Source organism: Pseudophryne corroboree, unplaced genomic scaffold (assembly GCF_028390025.1).
Source record: "Pseudophryne corroboree isolate aPseCor3 unplaced genomic scaffold, aPseCor3.hap2 scaffold_1555, whole genome shotgun sequence".
Classification (NCBI taxonomy): Eukaryota; Metazoa; Chordata; class Amphibia; order Anura; family Myobatrachidae; genus Pseudophryne; species Pseudophryne corroboree.
Window position 1 is genome coordinate 65,322 of NW_026968187.1, and position 22,405 is coordinate 87,726.

General features: G+C 39.9%; 4 non-coding genes across 4 annotated transcripts; all 4 read right to left on the minus strand.

Annotated features, from left to right (window-relative positions):
- Nucleotides 1-6,849: 6,849 nt before the first annotated feature.
- Nucleotides 6,850-7,013, minus strand: LOC135000612 (U1 spliceosomal RNA). The gene has a single exon (XR_010202461.1). It is a non-coding gene; the product is annotated as a U1 spliceosomal RNA (small nuclear RNA).
- A 150-nt stretch (nt 7,014-7,163) lies between these two features.
- Nucleotides 7,164-7,327, minus strand: LOC135000595 (U1 spliceosomal RNA). Its single transcript, XR_010202444.1, has one exon. It is a non-coding gene; the product is annotated as a U1 spliceosomal RNA (small nuclear RNA).
- A 674-nt stretch (nt 7,328-8,001) lies between these two features.
- Nucleotides 8,002-8,164, minus strand: LOC135000540 (U1 spliceosomal RNA). The gene has a single exon (XR_010202397.1). It is a non-coding gene; the product is annotated as a U1 spliceosomal RNA (small nuclear RNA).
- Nucleotides 8,165-8,316: 152 nt separating this feature from the next.
- Nucleotides 8,317-8,480, minus strand: LOC135000580 (U1 spliceosomal RNA). The gene has a single exon (XR_010202429.1). It is a non-coding gene; the product is annotated as a U1 spliceosomal RNA (small nuclear RNA).
- Between the last annotated feature and the right edge of the window lie 13,925 nt (nt 8,481-22,405).

Sequence of the window (22,405 nt, forward strand, 5' to 3'; positions counted from 1 at the left end):
AAAGGCATCAAAGACCTCCGATATGCTGCATCTCCTGATGTGTGTCTCCCTCAAGTGGCTGTCAGCAAATGCCTGCTAGACACCCCATTCCAAGCTGATTGTGACATCACGGAACATGCATCATAGAACAGGCATGCTAAAACATGGGTCTTCAACCTGCGACCCTCCAGCTGCTGTGGAACTACACATCCCAGCATGCCCTGCCTCAGTTTTAGCATACCTTATAGCAAAACTGTGGCAGGGCGTGCTGGGATGTGTAGTTTCACAGCAGCTGGAGGGCCACAGGATGAAGACCCATGTGCTAGAGCCAAGCCGCAGGTACATTGAATGCTAGCAAGCTGAATATTTAAATCCTTTTTGTTCCGCAGCATTCCAATGCGGAAGATTCCATGGAACCAGAGATCCTTCCATTGAGAAGGACATGCTGCCTGGATGACTACACTGTGCAAATTAAATCACGGAGCCAGTTGGTTTGTGGGTGGCTCTGGTGACTGGGTGGTTGGGTGGGTGGTGTGTCGGAGGTGGAGCACATGCAAATGATTGTGTATCATCCAGCTAGTGAGAGTGAAAACTCATGCAGGAGTGTGCCTGCTTGTCAGTGGGTTATGCACCTTGCCAGACGTTAAATCTACATAGAGCAGCTGGAGGGGACAAGAGCATGTTTGCAAAATATAGATAGAAGAGCATATATGCTGGCGCATTCTCCATGATTGTGTCAGCTTATGTTTTGGTGCACTGCACTTTCCTCCACTAAGTTTTAGCCATTTTTGTTAAGCTCAAGTGTAGTTGCTTCTCGGCCTTTTGGCTGTGATCTTGTATTGTGGTTGAAGGGTCTGCTGGAGGGAGGGATTGCTTTCTTCATTGGCGAAAGACCAAAGATATTCCAGGATGGAAGGCTTGGGAACACTATCTGTTTTTCAGTTGTGGAAGAGCACAGAGGTCGGATTGGACTACATTCTATAGTAAAGGATGTCTTTCTATTTATTAAACCTCCCCTTATATGTGTCAGTCTTTCAATAAAGCTTCGGGCTTGTGATTCCCTCACCCTCTTACACTCCACACCCATAGCCTTATTAACTGTTGTATTATTGTACAGTTTAAATGTATAGTGCAGTTCATGATTTATAGTGTAGGCTGGCCTGTGCTGTAGTTCTTGAACTGTACTATACCATCAGCATTTCTATTGTGTTTTGGCTGTGCCGCAACGCGGGTACTTATGTGTGTAATGTTTATGTATGTTTTTTTGCTTCTTTATGTGCATCGGTCCTACAAGTAATGAAAGCTCTTCTCCCATCTCCCTTTTCTGAAAAGCCATTTAATATATGGTTCCCAGATAGGGGACATATCAGATATTGGATTTCAAAAGCATCAAATATCATACCACTTTTATTGCCATCAAAGATAAACATTGATTGTTTTCAGATATTGGCTTGAAAAAGCAGTCTTTATTGACATAAAAAAAAAACATACATAAACATTGCACACATAAATACAGTGTTGCAGCACAGCCAAAACACAATACAAATGCTGACGGTATAGTACAGTTCAAGAACTACAGCACAGGCCAGTCTACACTATAAATCATGAACTGCACTATACATTTAAAGTATACAATAATACAACAGTTAATAAGGCTATGGGTGTGGAGTGTAAGAGGGTGAGGGATTCACAAAACCGAAGCTTTATTGTAACACAGACACATATAAGGGGAGGGTCAATAAATAGAAAGATATCCTTTACTATAGAATGTAGTCCAATCCGACCTCTGTGCTCTTCCACAACTGAAAAACAGATAGTGTTCCCAAGCCTTCCATCCTGGAATATCTTTGGTCTTTCGCCAATGAAGAAAACAATCCCTCCCTCCAGCAGACCCTTCAACCACGATACAAGATCACAGCCAAAAGGCTGAGAAGCAACTACACTTGAGCTTAACAAAAATGGCTAAAACTTAGTGGAGGAAAGTGCAGTGCACCAAAACATAAGCTGACACAATCATGGAGAATGCGCCAGCATATATGCTCTTCTATCTATATTTTGCAAACCTGCTCTTGTCCCCTCCAGCTGCTCTAAGTAGATTTAACGTCTGGCAAGGTGCATAACCCACTGACAAGCAGGCACACTCCTGCATGAGTTTTCTCTCTCACTAGCTGGATGATACACAATCATTTGCATGCGCTCCACTTCCGACACACCACCCACCCAACCACCCAGTCACCAGAGCCACCCACAAGCCAACTGGCTCCGTGATTTAATTTGCACAGTGTAGTCATCCAGGCAGCATGTCCTTCTCAATGGAAGGATCTCTGGTTCCATGGAATCTTCCGCATTGGAATGCTGCGGAACAAAAAGGATTTAAATATTCAGCTTGCTAGCATTCAATGTACCTGCGGCTTGGCTCTAGCACATGGGTCTTCATCCTGTGGCCCTCCAGCTGCTGTGAAACTACACATCCCAGCATGCCCTGCCACAGTTTTGCTATTAAGGTATGCTAAAACTGAGGCAGGGCATGCTGGGATGTGTAGTTCCACAGCAGCTGGAGGGTCGCAGGTTGAAGACCCATGTTTTAGCATGCCTGTTCTATGATGCATGTTCCATGATGTCACAATCAGCTTGGAATGGGGTGTCTAGCAGGCATTTGCTGACAGCCACTTGAGGGAGACACACATCAGGAGATGCAGCATATCGGAGGTCTTCGATGCCTTTCCAGCAAATGCACACCACCTGCTGCTGGTCTGGACACAAAACAATGCCCACAATCGAAGTCCCAAAATGCCCAACTACAGGATTCATGTAAGTAGTGAATTTAGGAATGAATTTAGAAGTAGGAAATTAAGTTAGTTCACAAGTACATTCAAATTCAGATCTAAAGACTAAACACAAAACACAAAATAAGACTCCACAGAGCAATTATCAGGTGTCTTTATCAATTGTTGCATTTAAAAAATCAAGCAATTAGGGAGCACAATGTTGCGACAATGTAACCCTATTTGCAAAATAGTACTAAATAAGTTTGTCGATGTAAGACATTTGCAAAGGCGCAAACAAAACACGCTGGAAAATGCAACTGAATCTGTTTTTGGAGGTTAGAAAAGATGCAGGATCAAGTAGCTCCATGGGTAGGGTGTTTGATTAGAATTCAACAGGTTATAGGTTTGAATCCTGGGTATGATAGTTTGAGGTGTTATTTAATAAAGCATGTTTATATATTAGTCACACATGGCTTACTTGTACAAATGGCATGTCACCAGTTAGTGCTGACTGCTGATATGCCATTTGCACTAAAACAAATTAAAATGGTAAAAGTTATTGTACTTTAAGTAAAAATAAAAGCTAAAATATCAAACCCAGTTTTGGATTACTTTAATGAACAAAAAAAAAATGCATATAGCAAAGGATAGTTTCAATCTGCCTACCTCTGGGTTATGGACCCAGCATGCTTCCATTACAGTACTCTGCTGCACATGTAAGTGCAAGAGATCCTGAAGCACTCACTCATCATGGGAAAGTACCAATGTGTTTCTTCATTGGTTGATGGAAGAAACATCTTACAAAAACTCTCCACATTATTGACTTTTTAAAATGTTTCTAGGAATCGTTCTAGATGAATGCTTATTAGCCTTTGTCAGTATGGACTTTTACAAAGTGTTGCTGTGGCGCAATCAGTTACTGTGTAAGGCTATTAACCAAAAGGTTGGTGGTTCAATCCCACCCAGGGACGTAATTGACCTTGTTATCAGATTTTGGTGATCTTTATGTAGACAAGTGAAAATTTCAAACCCCCTCTTATGGTGTAGGGTACCTGGCCTTCTCTGATGTAATCAGAGTTAGATTTGATTCAGTGATTTTATAAAAACAGCTAGGAAGCACAATTTAGCAGTGGGTTGCAGAGAAAAAGAAATATGCTGGCAAAAAAATCCAATTGAGTGATTAAACAGCTTTTCATTTTCTGGCTTTATTTTTATGCTAACAAATTTGTTCTCTGAAAAGTGTCCACAAAGCCAAGTTTCTGATTAACACATTTGTAGGGATGGTTTTTAACCTATTACTAAATTAAACTTGCTTCATTGGAAAGGCAGCAAGATGCATCCTCATTTCAATATCTACTGAAATAATACAGGTTGACACCAGGAAACATTAACGCCACTGCATCCTTTGTGCTTTCTCATGTGGAAGTCTGTTTAATGTGAAAACAAGGTGATATCTAATTAGCACACAGGTAAGGAATTAAGAAAATATTTATTTAAGGGTGAAGATGTTTCTCACAAAATCGTTGCCCCAATGCATCATTGAAATTCAAGCTGGAAAGATGATTTTAATATATCACTTGTACATTTTGTATTGCTCTTCTGGTGACAATGTAGTTTGTTTTTGTCAATTACCATTTTAATAATCGGGTAAAGAAAATTAAGTGGATTTTTGAAAGAAAACAATACTGTCAATATACTATTAAAACAAATGAAAATGGTAAAAGTTATTGTACTTTAAGTAAAAATAAAAGAGCAAAAATATCAATCCCAGTTTTGGATTACTTTAATTAACAAAAAAAAAAACGCATATAGCAGAGGATAGTTTCAATCTGCCTACCTCTGGGCTATGGACCCAGCATGCTTCCATTACAGTACTCTGCTGCACATGTAATTGCAAGAGATCCTGAAGCACTCACTCATCATGGGAAAGTACCAATGTGTTTCTTCATTGGTTGATGGAAGAAACATCTTACAAAAACTCTCCAGATTATTGACTATTTAAAGTTTTTCTAGGAAACGTTCTAGATGAATGCTTATTAGCCTTTGTCAGTATGTACTTTTGCAAAGTGTCGCTGTGGCGCAATCAGTTAGTGTGTACAGCTATTAACCAAAAGGTTGGTGGTTCAATCCCACCCAGGGATGTAATTGACCTTGTTATCAGATTTTGGTGATCTTTAAGTAGACAAGTCAAAATTTCAAAAACCCCTGTTATGGTGTAGGGTACCTGGCCTTCTCTGATGTAATCAGAGTTAGATTTGATTCAGTGATTTTATAAAAACAGCTAGGAAGCACAATTTAGCAGTGGTTTGCAGAGAAAAAGAAATATGCTGGCAAAAAAATCAAATTGAGTGATTAAACAGCTCTTCATTTTCTGGCTTTATTTTTATGCTAACAAATTTGTTCTCTGAAAAGTGTCCACAAAGCCAAGTATCTGATTAACATCTTTGTAGGGATGGTTTTTCACCTATTACTAAATTAAACTTGCTTCATTGGAAAGGCAGCAAGATGCATCCTCATTTCAATATCTACTGAAATAATACAGGTTGACACCAGGAAACATTAACGCCACTGCATCCTTGCTGCTTTCTCATGTGGAAGTCTGTTTAATGTGAAAACAAGGTGATATCTAATTAGCACACAGGTAAGGAATTAAGAAAATCTTTATTTAAGGGTGAAGATGTTTCTCACAAAATCGTTGCCCCAATGCATCATTGAAATTCAAGCTGGAAAGATGATTTTAATATATCACTTGTACATTTTGTATTGCTCTTCTGGTGACAATGTAGTTTGTTTTTGTCAATTACCATTTTAATAATAGGGTAAAGAAAATTAAGTGGATTTTTGAAAGAAAACAATACTGTCAATATACTATTAAAACAAATTAAAATGGTAAAAGTTATTGTACTTTAAGTAAAAATAAAAGAGCAAAAATATCAATCCCAGTTTTGGATTACTTTAATTAACAAAAAAAAAATGCATATAGCAGAGGATAGTTTCAATCTGCCTACCTCTGGGTTAAGGGGCCCAGCATGCTTCCATTGCAGTACTCTGCTGCACATGTAAGTGCAAGAGATCCTGAAGCACTCACTCATCATGGGAAAGTACCAATGCGTTTCTTCATTGGTTGATGGAAGAAACATCTTACAAAAACTCTCCAGATTATTGACTTTTTAAAGTTTTCTAGGAAACGTTCTAGATGAATGCTTATTAACCTTTGTCAGTATGTACTTTTGCAAAGTGTCTCGGTGGTGCAATCGGTTAGTGTGTTTGGTTATTAACCAAAGGGTTGGTGGTTCAATCCCACCCAGGGATGTTATTGACCTTGTCATCAGATTTTGGTGATCTTTAAGTAGACAAGTCAAAATTTCAAACCCCCTCTTATGGTGTAGGGTACCTGGCCTTCTCTGATGTAATCAGAGTTAGATTTGATTAAGTGATTTTATAAAAGAACAGCTAGGAAGCACAACTTAGCAGTGGGTTGCAGAGAAAAAGAAATACGCTTGCAGAAAAATCCAATTGAGTGATTAAACAGCTCTTCATTTTCTGGCTTTATTTTTATGCTAACTAATTTGTTCTCTGAAAAGTGTCCACAAAGCCAAGTATCTGATTAACACCTTTGTAGGGATGGTTTTTCACCTATTACTAAATTAAACTTGCTTCATTGGAAAGGCAGCAAGTGATGTCATCCAAGCAGTGGGTCAAAGTTGGCTTCAACCCTCGTCTGCTTATGAAAAGAGAAAAGGGATATGCAGGGCATGGCGGCCTTTTGCGACGCTTGGATGACCCCTAGTTTGCATTAAACACCCCCACCCTCCTTCGGTGTGGGGCTCATGTTGGCCATGCCCCAGCCCCTGAAGCATTCAAGCTGATTTCTTGCAGCAGCTGGGTACTGTAACAGCTCCAGAGCTGCTCTGTAAGGCAAGTAAAAGGGTGTGGGCCCTGCAGCACTACCTGTAGTTTGCATTGTGCATTGGAAGGCACAAAGTAAGCAGACGGGAGGAGAAGTCAGGATAGTGCACAAGGTTATAGAAGGGAGGGGCTCAAGAAAAGAGAAGTGGAAACAGACAGCATACTAGGCTGGAGAGAGACCTGAGACAAAGAGATCTGAATTATACGAGAGCCGTCCAGGGGAAACACAAATTATGCAGTCAAGTTTCCCACATTTGGGGAAATCGCAAGGGGCAGCACACCCAGAGTGCAATGGGTGAGCCTTGCCCTGGGAGAAGCACCTTCATGATCATAGTATCTCACCTGGCAGGTTAGTAGGAGTTGGGCTAGAGCTGGGGAGGGTCGCTGCTCGGGCACTACCTTTCAAGTGAAGGAGATCCAACTGAGGCAGCACAAGGGAACTCTCAAAAGAAGAACAAGGCTAGAGGAAGATCTGAGACAAAGAAATCTGACTTTACCAGAGCTGACCAGAGGAAAGCACAAACACAGTCCACCACTACCACAAATAATGCAGTCGAGTTTCCCACATTTGGGGAAATCACAGGGGTCAGCATACCCAGAATGCAATGAATGAACCTCACCCTGGGAAAACAATCTTCATGACAATAGTATCTCCTATGCAAAATAAGTATGATTTGGGATAGGGCTGGGGAGGGCCGCTGCTCAGGCACATCTCTGTCAAGTAAAGGAGATTCAACTGAGGCAGCACAAGGGAACTCTCATCTGGGGACAACAACTGCAGGGAGAACACATATTTTCAGATGAACATGGGGTGGCAGAAGGCTGCCTAATACTGAAGCACCCCCAAACAACAAACCAAATGCAACAACTAGTGCAAGCATTCCTGGGGGATGGCCTGCAGCAGATGGATTTGAATATGGTGATGTCATCCAAGCAGTGGGTCAAAGTTGGCTTCAACCCTTGTCTGCATATGAAAAGAGAAAAGGAGCGTGCAGGGCATGGAGGCCTTTTGTGGTGCTTGGATGACCCCTAGTTCGCATTAAGCACCCCCACCCTCCTTCGGTGTGGGGCTCATGTTGGCCATTCCCCAGCCCCTGAAGCATTCAAGCTGATTTCTTGCAGCAGCTGGGCACTGTAACAGCTCCAGAGCTGCTCTGTAAAGCAAGTAAAAGGGTGTGGGCCCTGCAGCACTACCCGTAGTTTGCATTGTGCATTGGGAGGCACAAAGTAAGCAGACGGGAGGAGAAGTCAGGATAGTGCACAAGGGTATAGAAGGGAGGGGCTCAAGAAAAAAGAAGTGGAACCAGACAGCAAACTAGGCTGGAGAGAGACCTGAGACAAAGAGATCTGAATTACATGAGAGCCGACCAGGGAAAACTCAAATTATGCAGTCAAGTTTCCCACATTTGGGGAAATCGCAGGGGCAGCACACCCAGAGTGCAATGGGTGAGCCTTGCCCTGGGAGAAGCAACTTCATGATCATAGTATCTCACCTGGCAGGTAAGTAGGAGTTGGGCTAGAGCTGGGGAGGGTCGCTGCTCGGGCACCCCCCTGTCAAGTGAAGGAGATCCAACTGAGGCAGCACAAGGGAACTCTCGAAAGAAGAACAAGGCTAGAGGAAGATCTGAGACAAAGAAATCTGAATTTTACCAGAGCTGACCAGAGGAAAGCACAAATACAGTCCCCCACTACCACAAATAATGCAGTCGAGTTTCCCACATTTGGGGAAATCACAGGGGTCAGCATACCCAGAATGCAATGAATGAACCTAACCCTGGGAGAACAATCTTCATGACCATGGTATCTCCTATGCAAAATAAGTATGATTTGGGATAGGGCTGGGGAGGGCCGTTGCTCAGGCACATCTCTGTCAAGTAAGTTGCATTTGATTTGTTGTTTGGGGGTGCTTCAGTATTAGGCAGCCTTCTGCCCTACCATGTTCATCTGAAAATATGTGTTCTCCCTGCAGTTGTTGTCCCCAGATGAGAGTTCCCTTGTGCTGCCTCAGTTGAATCTCCTTTTGGAGAAGACCTCAATAAGATTGTAGCTGATCTGGCTACTGCTAAAACAGCTTGCCTACCTAGTATGACTCCTACCACGCAGAAGGCTAAAAGTACTTTTCTTGGCCCTTTCATCCTCCAGGTAAAGCGTACCCAAGGTCAGGCATACCCAAAGCAAGCTCATGTTTCCAGACCTGCCAAGCCCAGACTGAAGCAATCCTGGGCTGCCCATCAGCCTGCTTCCAAAACGGACAAGCCTGCCGCATGACGGTGCAGGCCTCCCTCTGGGGGATCCCAGGGTGGGGGACCCGACTTCTAGGTTTGGCAAAGAAAGGTATAATTCTAAGCTAGAGAATTCTGTTTGGAGCTCACCTTGTACTTTGTGAAGAAATAATCAGCATTGTGGCTGAGCAGATACATGTAGTGTGTGGCTGCAAACTGCATGGATCTGCTGCGTTGTAATGCTGATTCTTTTTTTTTGCAAAGTACCAATAGCTTCATATAATGTTCACAATTTTTATGCAGGATCAAATAGCTCAATAGGTAGGGTGTTTGATTAGAATTCAACAGGTTATAGGTTTGAATCCTGGGTATGGTAGTTTGAGATGTGTTATTTAATAAAGTATGTTGTTCTGACTGCCGGCATCCTATCACCTGGGATATCATACTAAATAAATGGAGTTGATCAAATTTTTTTTTTTTTTTTTAACTAGGGACAATTTCCAGATACTTCCCTTTATAACTGAGATTGCCCCCTGGAACTTCACATCAGTTGACAACTATGCATGAGTGGGCAGTGCTTGCCCTGGATCTGTCCACCCATTTATGTGCCGCCATAAAATAAAGCATGACTAACAGTTATCCTGGGCGTACACTACACAATTATCTGTCAGGCTATCTATCCAGTCTGGATGGTTGGAATGAAAATCTGGTAATGTATAGGAGCAAATGTCAATTAACCATTTGCTCCCAAACACTAGAAAAGTGGTCAAAAATGGTCATTACACAAATTGGTTAAACCCAAAATTTAACCAATTTGTTTAGGGGACCATTTTTGTCCATTTTTTAGTGTTTGAGAGTAAATCGTTGATGGTCATTTGCTCACATAGATAACCGGATTTCTATTCCAACCAGCCAGTGTTGGAGAGATGGTCTGCCAGATTACATAATGCATACCAGAGCCATAACTAGACTTTTTGGTGCCCTGTGACAGAGAATTATATGCCCTCCCCCCCATTTTTGCAATATGGACAAAAGGCGCATGCCTTGTGGGGAAGGGGCATAACAAGATTGGTCTCAGAGAAAGCACATGAGATATGAAGATATATCTAGTATACTTGACACTCAATGGTTTGTGGTATTGCAGGGGTGCCCTCCTTAAATGCATATACAGTCACACATGGCATGTTTGTGTAAATGGCATATCAGCAGTCAGCACTAACTGGTGACATGCCATTTGTACAAGTAAGCCATGTGTGACTAATATATAAACATACTTTATTAAATAACACCTCAAACTATCATACCCAGGATTCAAACCTAAAACCTGTTAAATTCTAATCAAACACCCTACCCATTGAGCTACTTGATCCTGCATCTATTCTAACCTCCAAAAACAGATTCAGTTGCATTTTCCAGCGTGTTTTGTTTGCGCCTTTGCAAATGTCTTACATCGACAAACTTATTTAGTACTATTTTGCAAATAGGGTTACATTGTCGCAACATTGTGTTCCCTAATTGCTTGATTTTTTAAATGCAAAAATTGATAAAGACACCTGATAATTGCTCTGTGGAGTCTTCTTTTGTGTCTACTTCTTATCTACATTTAATTCCCTACCTATAATCAAGGCATTTTTAAATGCTGGGTGCTGCCAGGACGTGAGGCCTACCTAGTCTTTAGATCTGAATTTGAATGTACTTGTGAACTAACTTAATTTCCTACTTCTAAATTCATTCCTAAATTCACTACTTACATTAATCCTGTAGTTGGGCATTTTGAGCCTTCAATTGTGGGCATTGTTTTGTGTCCAGACCAGCAGCTGGTGGTGTGCATTTGCTGGAAAGGCATCGAAGACCTCCGATATGCTGCATCTCCTGATGTGTGTCTGCCTCAAGTGGCTGTCAGCAAATGCATGCTAGACACCCCATTCCAAGCTGATTGTGACATCACGGAACATGCATCATAGAACAGGCATGCTAGAACATGGGTCTTCAACCTGCGACCCTCCAGCTGCTGTGGAACTACATATCCCAGCATGCCCTGCCTCAGTTTTAGCATACCTTAAAAGCAAAACTGTGGCAGGGCATGCTGGGATGTGTAGTTTCACAGCAGCTGGAGGGCCACAGGATGAAGACCCATGTGCTAGAACTAAACCGCAGGTACATTGAATGCTAGCAAGCTGAATGTTTAAATCCTTTTTGTTCCGCAGCATTCCAATGCGGAAGATTCCATGGAACCAGAGATTATTCCATTGAGAAGGACATGCTGCCTGGATGACTGCACTGTGCAAATTAAATCACGGAGCCAGTTGGCTTGTGGGTGGCTCTGGTGACTGGGTGGTTGGGTGGGCGGTGTGTCGGAGGTGGAGCACATGCAAATGAATGTGTATCATCCAGCTAGTGAGAGAGAAAACTCATGTAGGAGTGTGCCTGCTTGTCAGTGAGTTATGCACCTTGCCAGACGTCAAATCTACATGGAGCAACTGGAGGGGACAAGAGCAGGTTTGGAAAATATAGACAGAAGAGCATATATGCTGGCGCATTCTCCATGATTGTGTCAGCTTATGTTTTGGTGCACTGCACTTTCCTCCACTAAGTTTTAGCCATTTTGTTTAAACGCAAGTGTAGTTGCTTCTCGCTCTTTTGGTTGTGATATTGTATTGTGGTTGAAGAGTCTGCTGGAGGGATTGTTTTCTTCATTGGCGAGAGACTGAAGATATTCCAGGATGGAAGGCTTGGGAACACTATCCGTTTTTCAGTTGTGGAAGAGTTGAAAGACCGGATTGGACTACATTCTATAGTAAAGGGTATCTTTGTATTTATTAATCCTCCCTTTATATGTGTCTGTCTTTCAATAAAGCTTTGGGCTTGTGATTCCGTCACCCTCTTACACTCCACACCCATAGCCTTATTAACTATTGTATTGTTTAAATGTATAGTGCAGTTCATGATTTATAGTGTAGGCTGACCTGTGCTGTAGTTCTTGAACTGTACTATACCGACAGCATTTGTATTGTGTTTTGGCTGTGCTGCAACACAGTACTTATGTGTGTAATGTTTATGTATGTTTTTTTGCTTCTTTATGTCAATAAAGACTGCTTTTTCAATCCAATATCTGAAAACAATCAATGTTTATCTTTGATGGCAATAGAAGTGGTATGATATTTGCTGCTTTTGAAAGGCAATATCTGATATGTCCCCTATCTGGGAACCATATATTAAATGGCTTTTCAGAAAAGGGAGATGGGAGAAGAGCTTTCAGTACTTGTAGGACCGATGCACATTTCCTATTCTAGCCTCCAAAAACAGATTCAGTTGCATTTTCCAGCGTGTTTTGGATGCGCCTTTGCAAATGTCTTACATCGACAAACTTATTTAGTACTATTTTGCAAATAGGGTTACATTGTTGCAACATTGTGTTCCCTAATTGCTTGATTTTTTAAATGCAACAATTGATAAAAACACCTGATAACTGCTCTGCGGAGTCTTATTTTGTGTCTACTTCTTATCTACATTTAATTCCGTACCTCTAATCAAGGCATTTTTAAATGCTGGCGGCTGCCAGGACGTGAGGCCTACCTAGACTTTAGATCTGAATTTGAATGTACTTGTGAACTAACTTAATTTCCTACTTCTAAATTCATTCCTAAATTCACTACTTACATGAATCCTGTAGTTGGGCATTTTGGGACTTCGATTGTGGGCATTGTTTTGTGTCCAGACCAGCAGCAGGTGGTGTGCATTTGCTGGAAAGGCATCGAAGACCTCCGATATGCTGCATCTCCTGATGTGTGTCTCCCTCAAGTGGCTGTCAGCAAATGCCTGCTAGACACCCCATTCCAAGCTGATTGTGACATCACGGAACATGCATCATAGAACAGGCATGCTAAAACATGGGTCTTCAACCTGCGACCCTCCAGCTGCTGTGGAACTACACATCCCAGCATGCCCTGCCTCAGTTTTAGCATACCTTATAGCAAAACTGTGGCAGGGCGTGCTGGGATGTGTAGTTTCACAGCAGCTGGAGGGCCACAGGATGAAGACCCATGTGCTAGAGCCAAGCCGCAGGTACATTGAATGCTAGCAAGCTGAATATTTAAATCCTTTTTGTTCCGCAGCATTCCAATGCGGAAGATTCCATGGAACCAGAGATCCTTCCATTGAGAAGGACATGCTGCCTGGATGACTACACTGTGCAAATTAAATCACGGAGCCAGTTGGTTTGTGGGTGGCTCTGGTGACTGGGTGGTTGGGTGGGTGGTGTGTCGGAGGTGGAGCACATGCAAATGATTGTGTATCATCCAGCTAGTGAGAGTGAAAACTCATGCAGGAGTGTGCCTGCTTGTCAGTGGGTTATGCACCTTGCCAGACGTTAAATCTACATAGAGCAGCTGGAGGGGACAAGAGCAGGTTTGCAAAATATAGATAGAAGAGCATATATGCTGGCGCATTCTCCATGATTGTGTCAGCTTATGTTTTGGTGCACTGCACTTTCCTCCACTAAGTTTTAGCCATTTTTGTTAAGCTCAAGTGTAGTTGCTTCTCGGCCTTTTGGCTGTGATCTTGTATTGTGGTTGAAGGGTCTGCTGGAGGGAGGGATTGCTTTCTTCATTGGCAAAAGACCAAAGATATTCCAGGATGGAAGGCTTGGGAACACTATCCGTTTTTCAATTGTGGAAGAGTTGAAAGACCGGATTGGACTACATTCTATAGTAAAGGATGTCTTTCTATTTATTAATCCTCCCCTTATATGTGTCAGTCTTTCAATAAAGCTTCGGGCTTGTGATTCCCTCACCCTCTTACACTCCACACCCATAGCCTTATTAACTGTTGTATTATTGTACAGTTTAAATGTATAGTGCAGTTCATGATTTATAGTGTAGGCTGGCCTGTGCTGTAGTTCTTGAACTGTACTATACCGTCAGCATTTCTATTGTGTTTTGGCATTGCCGCAACGCGGTACTTATGTGTGTAATGTTTATGTATGTTTTTTTGCTTCTTTATGTGCATCGGTCCTACAAGTACTGAAAGCTCTTCTCCCATCTCCCTTTTCTTAAAAGCCATTTAATATATGGTTCCCAGATAGGGGACATATCAGATATTGCCTTTCAAAAGCATCAAATATCATACCACTTTTATTGCCATCAAAGATAAACATTGATTGTTTTCAGATATTGGCTTGAAAAAGCAGTTTTTATTGACATTAAAAAAACATACATAAACATTACACACAAAAGTACAGTGTTGCAGCACAGCCAAAACACAATACAAATGCTGACGGTATAGTACAGTTCCAGAACTACAGCACAGGCCAGCCTACACTATAAATCATGAACTGCACTATACATTTAAACTATACAATAATACAACAGTTAATAAGGCTATGGGTGTGGAGTGTAAGAGGGTGAGGGATTCACAAAACCGAAGCTTTATTGTAACACAGACACATATAAGGGGAGGGTCAATAAATAGAAAGATATCCTTTACTATAGAATGTAGTCCAATCCGACCTCTGTGCTCTTCCACAACTGAAAAACAGATAGTGTTCCCAAGCCTTCCATCCTGGAATATCTTTGGTCTTTCGCCAATGAAGAAAACAATCCCTCCCTCCAGCAGACCCTTCAACCACGATACAAGATCACAGCCAAAAGGCCGAGAAGCAACTACACTTGAGCTTAACAAAAATGGCTAAAACTTAGTGGAGGAAAGTGCAGTGCACCAAAACATAAGCTGACACAATCATGGAGAATGCGCCAGCATATATGCTCTTCTATCTATATTTTGCAAACCTGCTCTTGTCCCCTCCAGCTGCTCTATGTAGATTTAACGTCTGGCAAGGTGCATAACCCACTGACAAGCAGGCACACTCCTGCATGAGTTTTCTCTCTCACTAGCTGGATGATACACAATCATTTGCATGCGCTCCACTTCCGACACACCACCCACCCAACCACCCAGTCACCAGAGCCACCCACAAGCCAACTGGCTCCGTGATTTAATTTGCACAGTGTAGTCATCCAGGCAGCATGTCCTTCTCAATGGAAGGATCTCTGGTTCCATGGAATCTTCCGCATTGGAATGCTGCGGAACAAAAAGGATTTAAATATTCAGCTTGCTAGCATTCAATGTACCTGCGGCTTGGCTCTAGCACATGGGTCTTCATCCTGTGGCCCTCCAGCTGCTGTGAAACTACACATCCCAGCATGCCCTGCCACAGTTTTGCTATTAAGGTATGCTAAAACTGAGGCAGGGCATGCTGGGATGTGTAGTTCCACAGCAGCTGGAGGGTCGCAGGTTGAAGACCCATGTTTTAGCATGCCTGTTCTATGATGCATGTTCCATGATGTCACAATCAGCTTGGAATGGGGTGTCTAGCAGGCATTTGCTGACAGCCACTTGAGGGAGACACACATCAGGAGATGCAGCATATCGGAGGTCTTCGATGCCTTTCCAGCAAATGCACACCACCTGCTGCTGGTCTGGACACAAAACAATGCCCACAATCGAAGTCCCAAAATGCCCAACTACAGGATTCATGTAAGTAGTGAATTTAGGAATGAATTTAGAAGTAGGAAATTAAGTTAGTTCACAAGTACATTCAAATTCAGATCTAAAGACTAAACACAAAACACAAAATAAGACTCCACAGAGCAATTATCAGGTGTCTTTATCAATTGTTGCATTTAAAAAATCAAGCAATTAGGGAACACAATGTTGCGACAATGTAACCCTATTTGCAAAATAGTACTAAATAAGTTTGTCGATGTAAGACATTTGCAAAGGCGCAAACAAAACACGCTGGAAAATGCAACTGAATCTGTTTTTGGAGGTTAGAAAAGATGCAGGATCAAGTAGCTCCATGGGTAGGGTGTTTGATTAGAATTCAACAGGTTATAGGTTTGAATCCAGGGTATGATAGTTTGAGGTGTTATTTAATAAAGTATGTTTATATATTAGTCACACATGGCTTACTTGTACAAATGGCATGTCACCAGTTAGTGCTGACTGCTGATATGCCTTTTGCACTAAAACAAATTAAAATGGTAAAAGTTATTGTACTTTAAGTAAAAATAAAAGCTAAAATATCAATCCCAGTTTTGGATTACTTTAATGAACAAAAAAAAAATGCATATAGCAAAGGATAGTTTCAATCTGCCTACCTCTGGGTTATGGGCCCAGCATGCTTCCATTGCAGTACTCTGCTGCACATGTAAGTGCAAGAGATCCTGAAGCACTCACTCATCATGCGAAAGTACCAATGTGTTTCTTCATTGGTTGCTGGAAGAAACATCTTACAAAAACTCTCCAGATTATTGACTTTTTAAAGTTTTTCTAGGAAACGTTCTAGATGAATGCTTATTAATCTTTGTCAGTATGTACTTTTTGCAAAGTGTCTCTGTGGCGCAATCGGTTAGTGTGTTCAGCTATTAATCAAAAGGTTGGTGGTTCAATCCCACCCAGGGACGTAATTGACCTTGAAATCAGATTTTGGTGATATTTAAGTAGACAAGTCAAAATTGCAAACCCCCTCTTATGGTGTAGGGTACCTGGCCTTCTCTGATGTAATCAGAGTTAGATTTGATTAAGTGATTTTATAAAAAAAACAGCTAGGAAGCACAATTTAGCAGTGGGTTGCAGAGAAAAAGAAAAATGCTGGCAGAAAAATCCAATTGAGTGATTAAACAGCTCTTCATTTTCTGGGTTTATTTTTATGATAACAAATTTGTTCTCTGAAAAGTGTCCACAAAGCCAAGTATCTGATTAACATCTTTGTAGGGATGTATTTTCACCTATTACTAAATTAAACTTGCTTCATTGGAAAGGCAGCAAGATGCATCCTCATTTCAATATCTACGGAAATAATACAGGTTGACACCAGGAAACATTAACGCCACTGCATCTTTGCTGTTTTCTCATGTGGAAGTCTGTTTAATGTGAAAACAAGGTGATATCTAATTAGCACACAGGTAAGGAATTAAGAAAATCTTTATTTAAGGGTGAAGATGTTTCTCACAAAATCGTTGCCCCAATGCATCATTGAAATTCAAGCTGGAAAGATGATTTTAATATATCACTTGTACATTTTGTATTGCTCTTCTGGTGACAATGTAGTTTGTTTTTGTCAATTACCATTTTAATAATCGGGTAAAGAAAATTAATTGGATTTTTGAAAGAAAACAATACTGTCAATATACTATTAAAACAAATTAAAATGGTAAAAGTTATTGTACTTTAAGTAAAAATAAAAGAGCAAAAATATCAATCCCAGTTTTGGATTAATTTAATTAACAAAAAAAAATGCATATAGCAGAGGATAGTTTCAATCTGCCTACCTCTGGGTTATGGACCCAGCATGCTTCCATTACAGTACTCTGCTGCACATGTAAGTGCAAGAGATCCTGAAGCACTCACTCGTCATGGGAAAGTACCAATGTGTTTCTTCATTGGTTGATGGAAGAAACATCTTACAAAAACTCTCCACATTATTGACTTTTTAAAATGTTTCTAGGAATCGTTCTAGATGAATGCTTATTAGCCTTTGTCAGTATGTACTTTTGCAAAGTGTCGCTGTGGCGCAATCAGTTAGTGTGTATGGCTATTAACCAAAAGGTTGGTGGTTCAATCCCACCCAGGGATGTAATTGACCTTGTTATCAGATTTTGGTGATCTTTAAGTAGACAAGTCAAAATTTCAAACCCCCTGTTATGGTGTAGGGTACCTGGCCTTCTCTGATGTAATCAGAGTTAGATTTGATTCAGTGATTTTATAAAAACAGCTAGGAAGCACAATTTAGCAGTGGGTTGCAGAGAAAAAGAAATATGCTGGCAGAAAAATCCAATTGAGTGATTAAACAGCTCTTCATTTTCTGGCTTTATTTTTATGCTAACTAATTTGTTCTCTGAAAAGTGTCCACAAAGCCAAGTATCTGATTAACATATTTGTAGGGATGGTTTTTCACCTATTACTAAATTAAACTTGCTTCATTGGAAAGGCAGCAAGATGCATCCTCATTTCAATATCTACTGAAATAATACAGGTTGACACCAGGAAACATTAACGCCACTGCATCCTTGCTGCTTTCTCATGTGGAAGTCTGTTTAATGTGAAAACAAGGTGATATCTAATTAGCACACAGGTAAGGAATTAAGAAAATCTTTATTTAAGGGTGAAGATGTTTCTCACAAAATCGTTGCCCCAATGCATCATTGAAATTCAAGCTGGAAAGATGATTTTAATATATCACTTGTACATTTTGTATTGCTCTTCTGGTGACAATGTAGTTTGTTTTTGTCAATTACCATTTTAATAATAGGGTAAAGAAAATTAAGTGGATTTTTGAAAGAAAACAATACTGTCAATATACTATTAAAACAAATTAAAATGGTAAAAGTTATTGTACTTTAAGTAAAAATAAAAGCTAAAATATCAATCCCAGTTTTGGATTACTTTAATGAACAAAAAAAAAAATGCATATAGCAAAGGATAGTTTCAATCTGCCTACCTCTGGGTTATGGGCCCAGCATGCTTCCATTGCAGTACTCTGCTGCACATGTAAGTGCAAGAGATCCTGAAGCACTCACTCATCATGCGAAAGTACCAATGTGTTTCTTCATTGGTTGCTGGAAGAAACATCTTACAAAAACTCTCCAGATTATTGACTTTTTAAAGTTTTTCTAGGAAACGTTCTAGATGAATGCTTATTAGTCTTTGTCAGTATGGACTTTTTGCAAAGTGTCTCTGTGGCGCAATCGGTTAGTGTGTTCAGCTATTAGTCAAAAGGTTGGTGGTTCAATCCCACCCAGGGACGTAATTGACCTTGTGATCAGATTTTGGTGATATTTAAGTAGACAAGTCAAAATTGCAAACCCCCTCTTATGGTGTAGGGTACCTGGCCTTCTCTGATGTAATCAGAGTTAGATTTGATTAAGTGATTTTATAAAAAATCAGCTAGGAAGCACAATTTAGCAGTGGGTTGCAGAGAAAAAGAAAAATGCTGGCAGAAAAATCCAATTGAGTGATTAAACAGCTCTTCATTTTCTGGCTTTATTTTTATGATAACAAATTTGTTCTCTGAAAAGTGTCCACAAAGCCAAGTATCTGATTAACATCTTTGTAGGGATGGTTTTTCACCTATTACTAAATTAAACTTGCTTCATTGGAAAGGCAGCAAGATGCATCCTCATTTCAATATCTACGGAAATAATACAGGTTGACACCAGGAAACATTAACGCCACTGCATCTTTGCTGTTTTCTCATGTGGAAGTCTGTTTAATGTGAAAACAAGGTGATATCTAATTAGCACACAGGTAAGGAATTAAGAAAATCTTTATTTAAGGGTGAAGATGTTTCTCACAAAATCGTTGCCCCAATGCATCATTGAAATTCAAGCTGGAAAGATGATTTTAATATATCACTTGTACATTTTGTATTGCTCTTCTGGTGACAATGTAGTTTGTTTTTGTCAATTACCATTTTAATAATCGGGTAAAGAAAATTAATTGGATTTTTGAAAGAAAACAATACTGTCAATATACTATTAAAACAAATTAAAATGGTAAAAGTTATTGTACTTTAAGTAAAAATAAAAGAGCAAAAATATCAATCCCAGTTTTGGATTACTTTAATTAACAAAAAAAATGCATATAGCAGAGGATAGTTTCAATCTGCCTACCTCTGGGTTATGGACCCAGCATGCTTCCATTACAGTACTCTGCTGCACATGTAAGTGCAAGAGATCCTGAAGCACTCACTCATCATGGGAAAGTACCAATGTGTTTCTTCATTGGTTGATGGAAGAAACATCTTACAAAAACTCTCCACATTATTGACTTTTTAAAATGTTTCTAGGAATCGTTCTAGATGAATGCTTATTAGCCTTTGTCAGTATATAGTTTTGCAAAGTGTCGCTGTGGCGCAATCAGTTAGTGTGTAAGGCTATTAACCAAAAGGTTGGTGGTTCAATCCCACCCAGGGACTTAATTGACCTTGTGATCAGATTTTGGTGATCTTTAAGTAGACAAGTCAAAATTTCAAACCCCCTGTTATGGTGTAGGGTACCTGGCCTTCTCTGATGTAATCAGAGTTAGATTTGATTCAGTGATTTTATAAAAACAGCTAGGAAGCACAATTTAGCAGTGGGTTGCAGAGAAAAAGAAATATGCTGGCAGAAAAATCCAATTGAGTGATTAAACAGCTCTTCATTTTCTGGCTTTATTTTTATGCTAACTAATTTGTTCTCTGAAAAGTGTCCACAAAGCCAAGTATCTGATTAACATATTTGTAGTGATGGTTTTTCACCTATTACTAAATTAAACTTGCTTCATTGGAAAGGCAGCAAGATGCATCCTCATTTCAATATCTACTGAAATAATACAGGTTGACACCAGGAAACATTAACGCCACTGCATCCTTGCTGCTTTCTCATGTGGAAGTCTGTTTAATGTGAAAACAAGGTGATATCTAATTAGCACACAGGTAAGGAATTAAGAAAATCTTTATTTAAGGGTGAAGATGTTTCTCACAAAATCGTTGCCCCAATGCATCATTGAAATTCAAGCTGGAAAGATGATTTTAATATATCACTTGTACATTTTGTATTGCTCTTCTGGTGACAATGTAGTTTGTTTTTGTCAATTACCATTTTAATAATCGGGTAAAGAAAATTAATTGGATTTTTGAAAGAAAACAATACTGTCAATATACTATTAAAACAAATTAAAATGGTAAAAGTTATTGTACTTTAAGTAAAAATAAAAGCTAAAATATCAATCCCAGTTTTGGATTACTTTAATGAACAAAAAAAAATGCATATAGCAAAGGATAGTTTCAATCTGCCTACCTCTGGGTTATGGGCCCAGCATGCTTCCAGTGCAGTACTCTGCTGCACATGTAAGTGCAAGAGATCCTGAAGCACTCACTCATCATGCGAAAGTACCAATGTGTTTCTTCATTGGTTGCTGGAAGAAACATCTTACAAAAACTCTCCAGATTATTGACTTTTTAAAGTTTTTCTAGGAAACGTTCTAGATGAATGCTTATTAGTCTTTGTCAGTATGTACTTTTTGCAAAGTGTCTCTGTGGCGCAATCGGTTAGTGTGTTCAGCTATTAATCAAAAGGTTGGTGGTTCAATCCCACCCAGGGACGTAATTGACCTTGTGATCAGATTTTGGTGATATTTAAGTAGACAAGTCAAAATTTCGAAAACCCCTGTTATGGTGTAGGGTACCTGGCCTTCTCTGATGTAATCAGAGTTAGATTTGATTCAGTGATTTTATAAAAACAGCTAGGAAGCACAATTTAGCAGTGGGTTGCAGAGAAAAAGAAATATGCTGGCAAAAAAATCCAATTGACTGATTAAACAGCTCTTCATTTTCTGGCTTTATTTTTATGCTAACAAATTTGTTCTCTGAAAAGTGTCCACAAAGCCAAGTATCTGATTAACATCTTTGTAGGGATGGTTTTTCACCTATTACTAAATTAAACTTGCTTCATTGGAAAGGCAGCAAGATGCATCCTCATTTCAATATCTACTGAAATAATACAGGTTGACACCAGGAAACATTAACGCCACTGCATCCTTGCTGCTTTCTCATGTGGAAGTCGGTTTAATGTGAAAACAAGGTGATATCTAATTAGCACACAGGTAAGGAATTAAGAAAATCTTTATTTAAGGGTGAAGATGTTTCTCACAAAATCGTTGCCCCAATGCATCATTGAAATTCAAGCTGGAAAGATGATTTTAATATATCACTTGTACATTTTGTATTGCTCTTCTGGTGACAATGTAGTTTGCTTTTGTCAATTACCATTTTAATAATCGGGTAAAGAAAATTAATTGGATTTTTGAAAGAAAACAATACTGTCAATATACTATTAAAACAAATTAAAATGGTAAAAGTTATTGTACTTTAAGTAAAAATAAAAGAGCAAAAATATCAATCCCAGTTTTGGATTACTTTAATTAACAAAAAAAAAATGCATATAGCAGAGGATAGTTTCAATCTGCCTACCTCTGGGTTATGGACCCAGCATGCTTCCATTACAGTACTCTGCTGCACATGTAAGTGCAAGAGATCCTGAAGCACTCACTCATCATGGGAAAGTACCAATGTGTTTCTTCATTGGTTGATGGAAGAAACATCATACAAAAACTCTCCACATTATTGACTTTTTAAAATGTTTCTAGGAATCGTTCTAGATGAATGCTTATTAGCCTTTGTCAGTATGTACTTTTGCAAAGTGTCGCGGTGGCGCAATCAGTTAGTGTGTAAGGCTATTAACCAAAAGGTTGGTGGTTCAATCCCACCCAGGGACTTAATTGACCTTGTTATCAGATTTTGGTGATCTTTAAGTAGACAAGTCAAAATTTCAAACCCCCTGTTATGGTGTAGGGTACCTGGCCTTCTCTGATGTAATCAGAGTTAGATTTGATTCAGTGATTTTATAAAAACAGCTAGGAAGCACAATTTAGCAGTGGGTTGCAGAGAAAAAGAAAAATGCTGGCAGAAAAATCCAATTGAGTGATTAA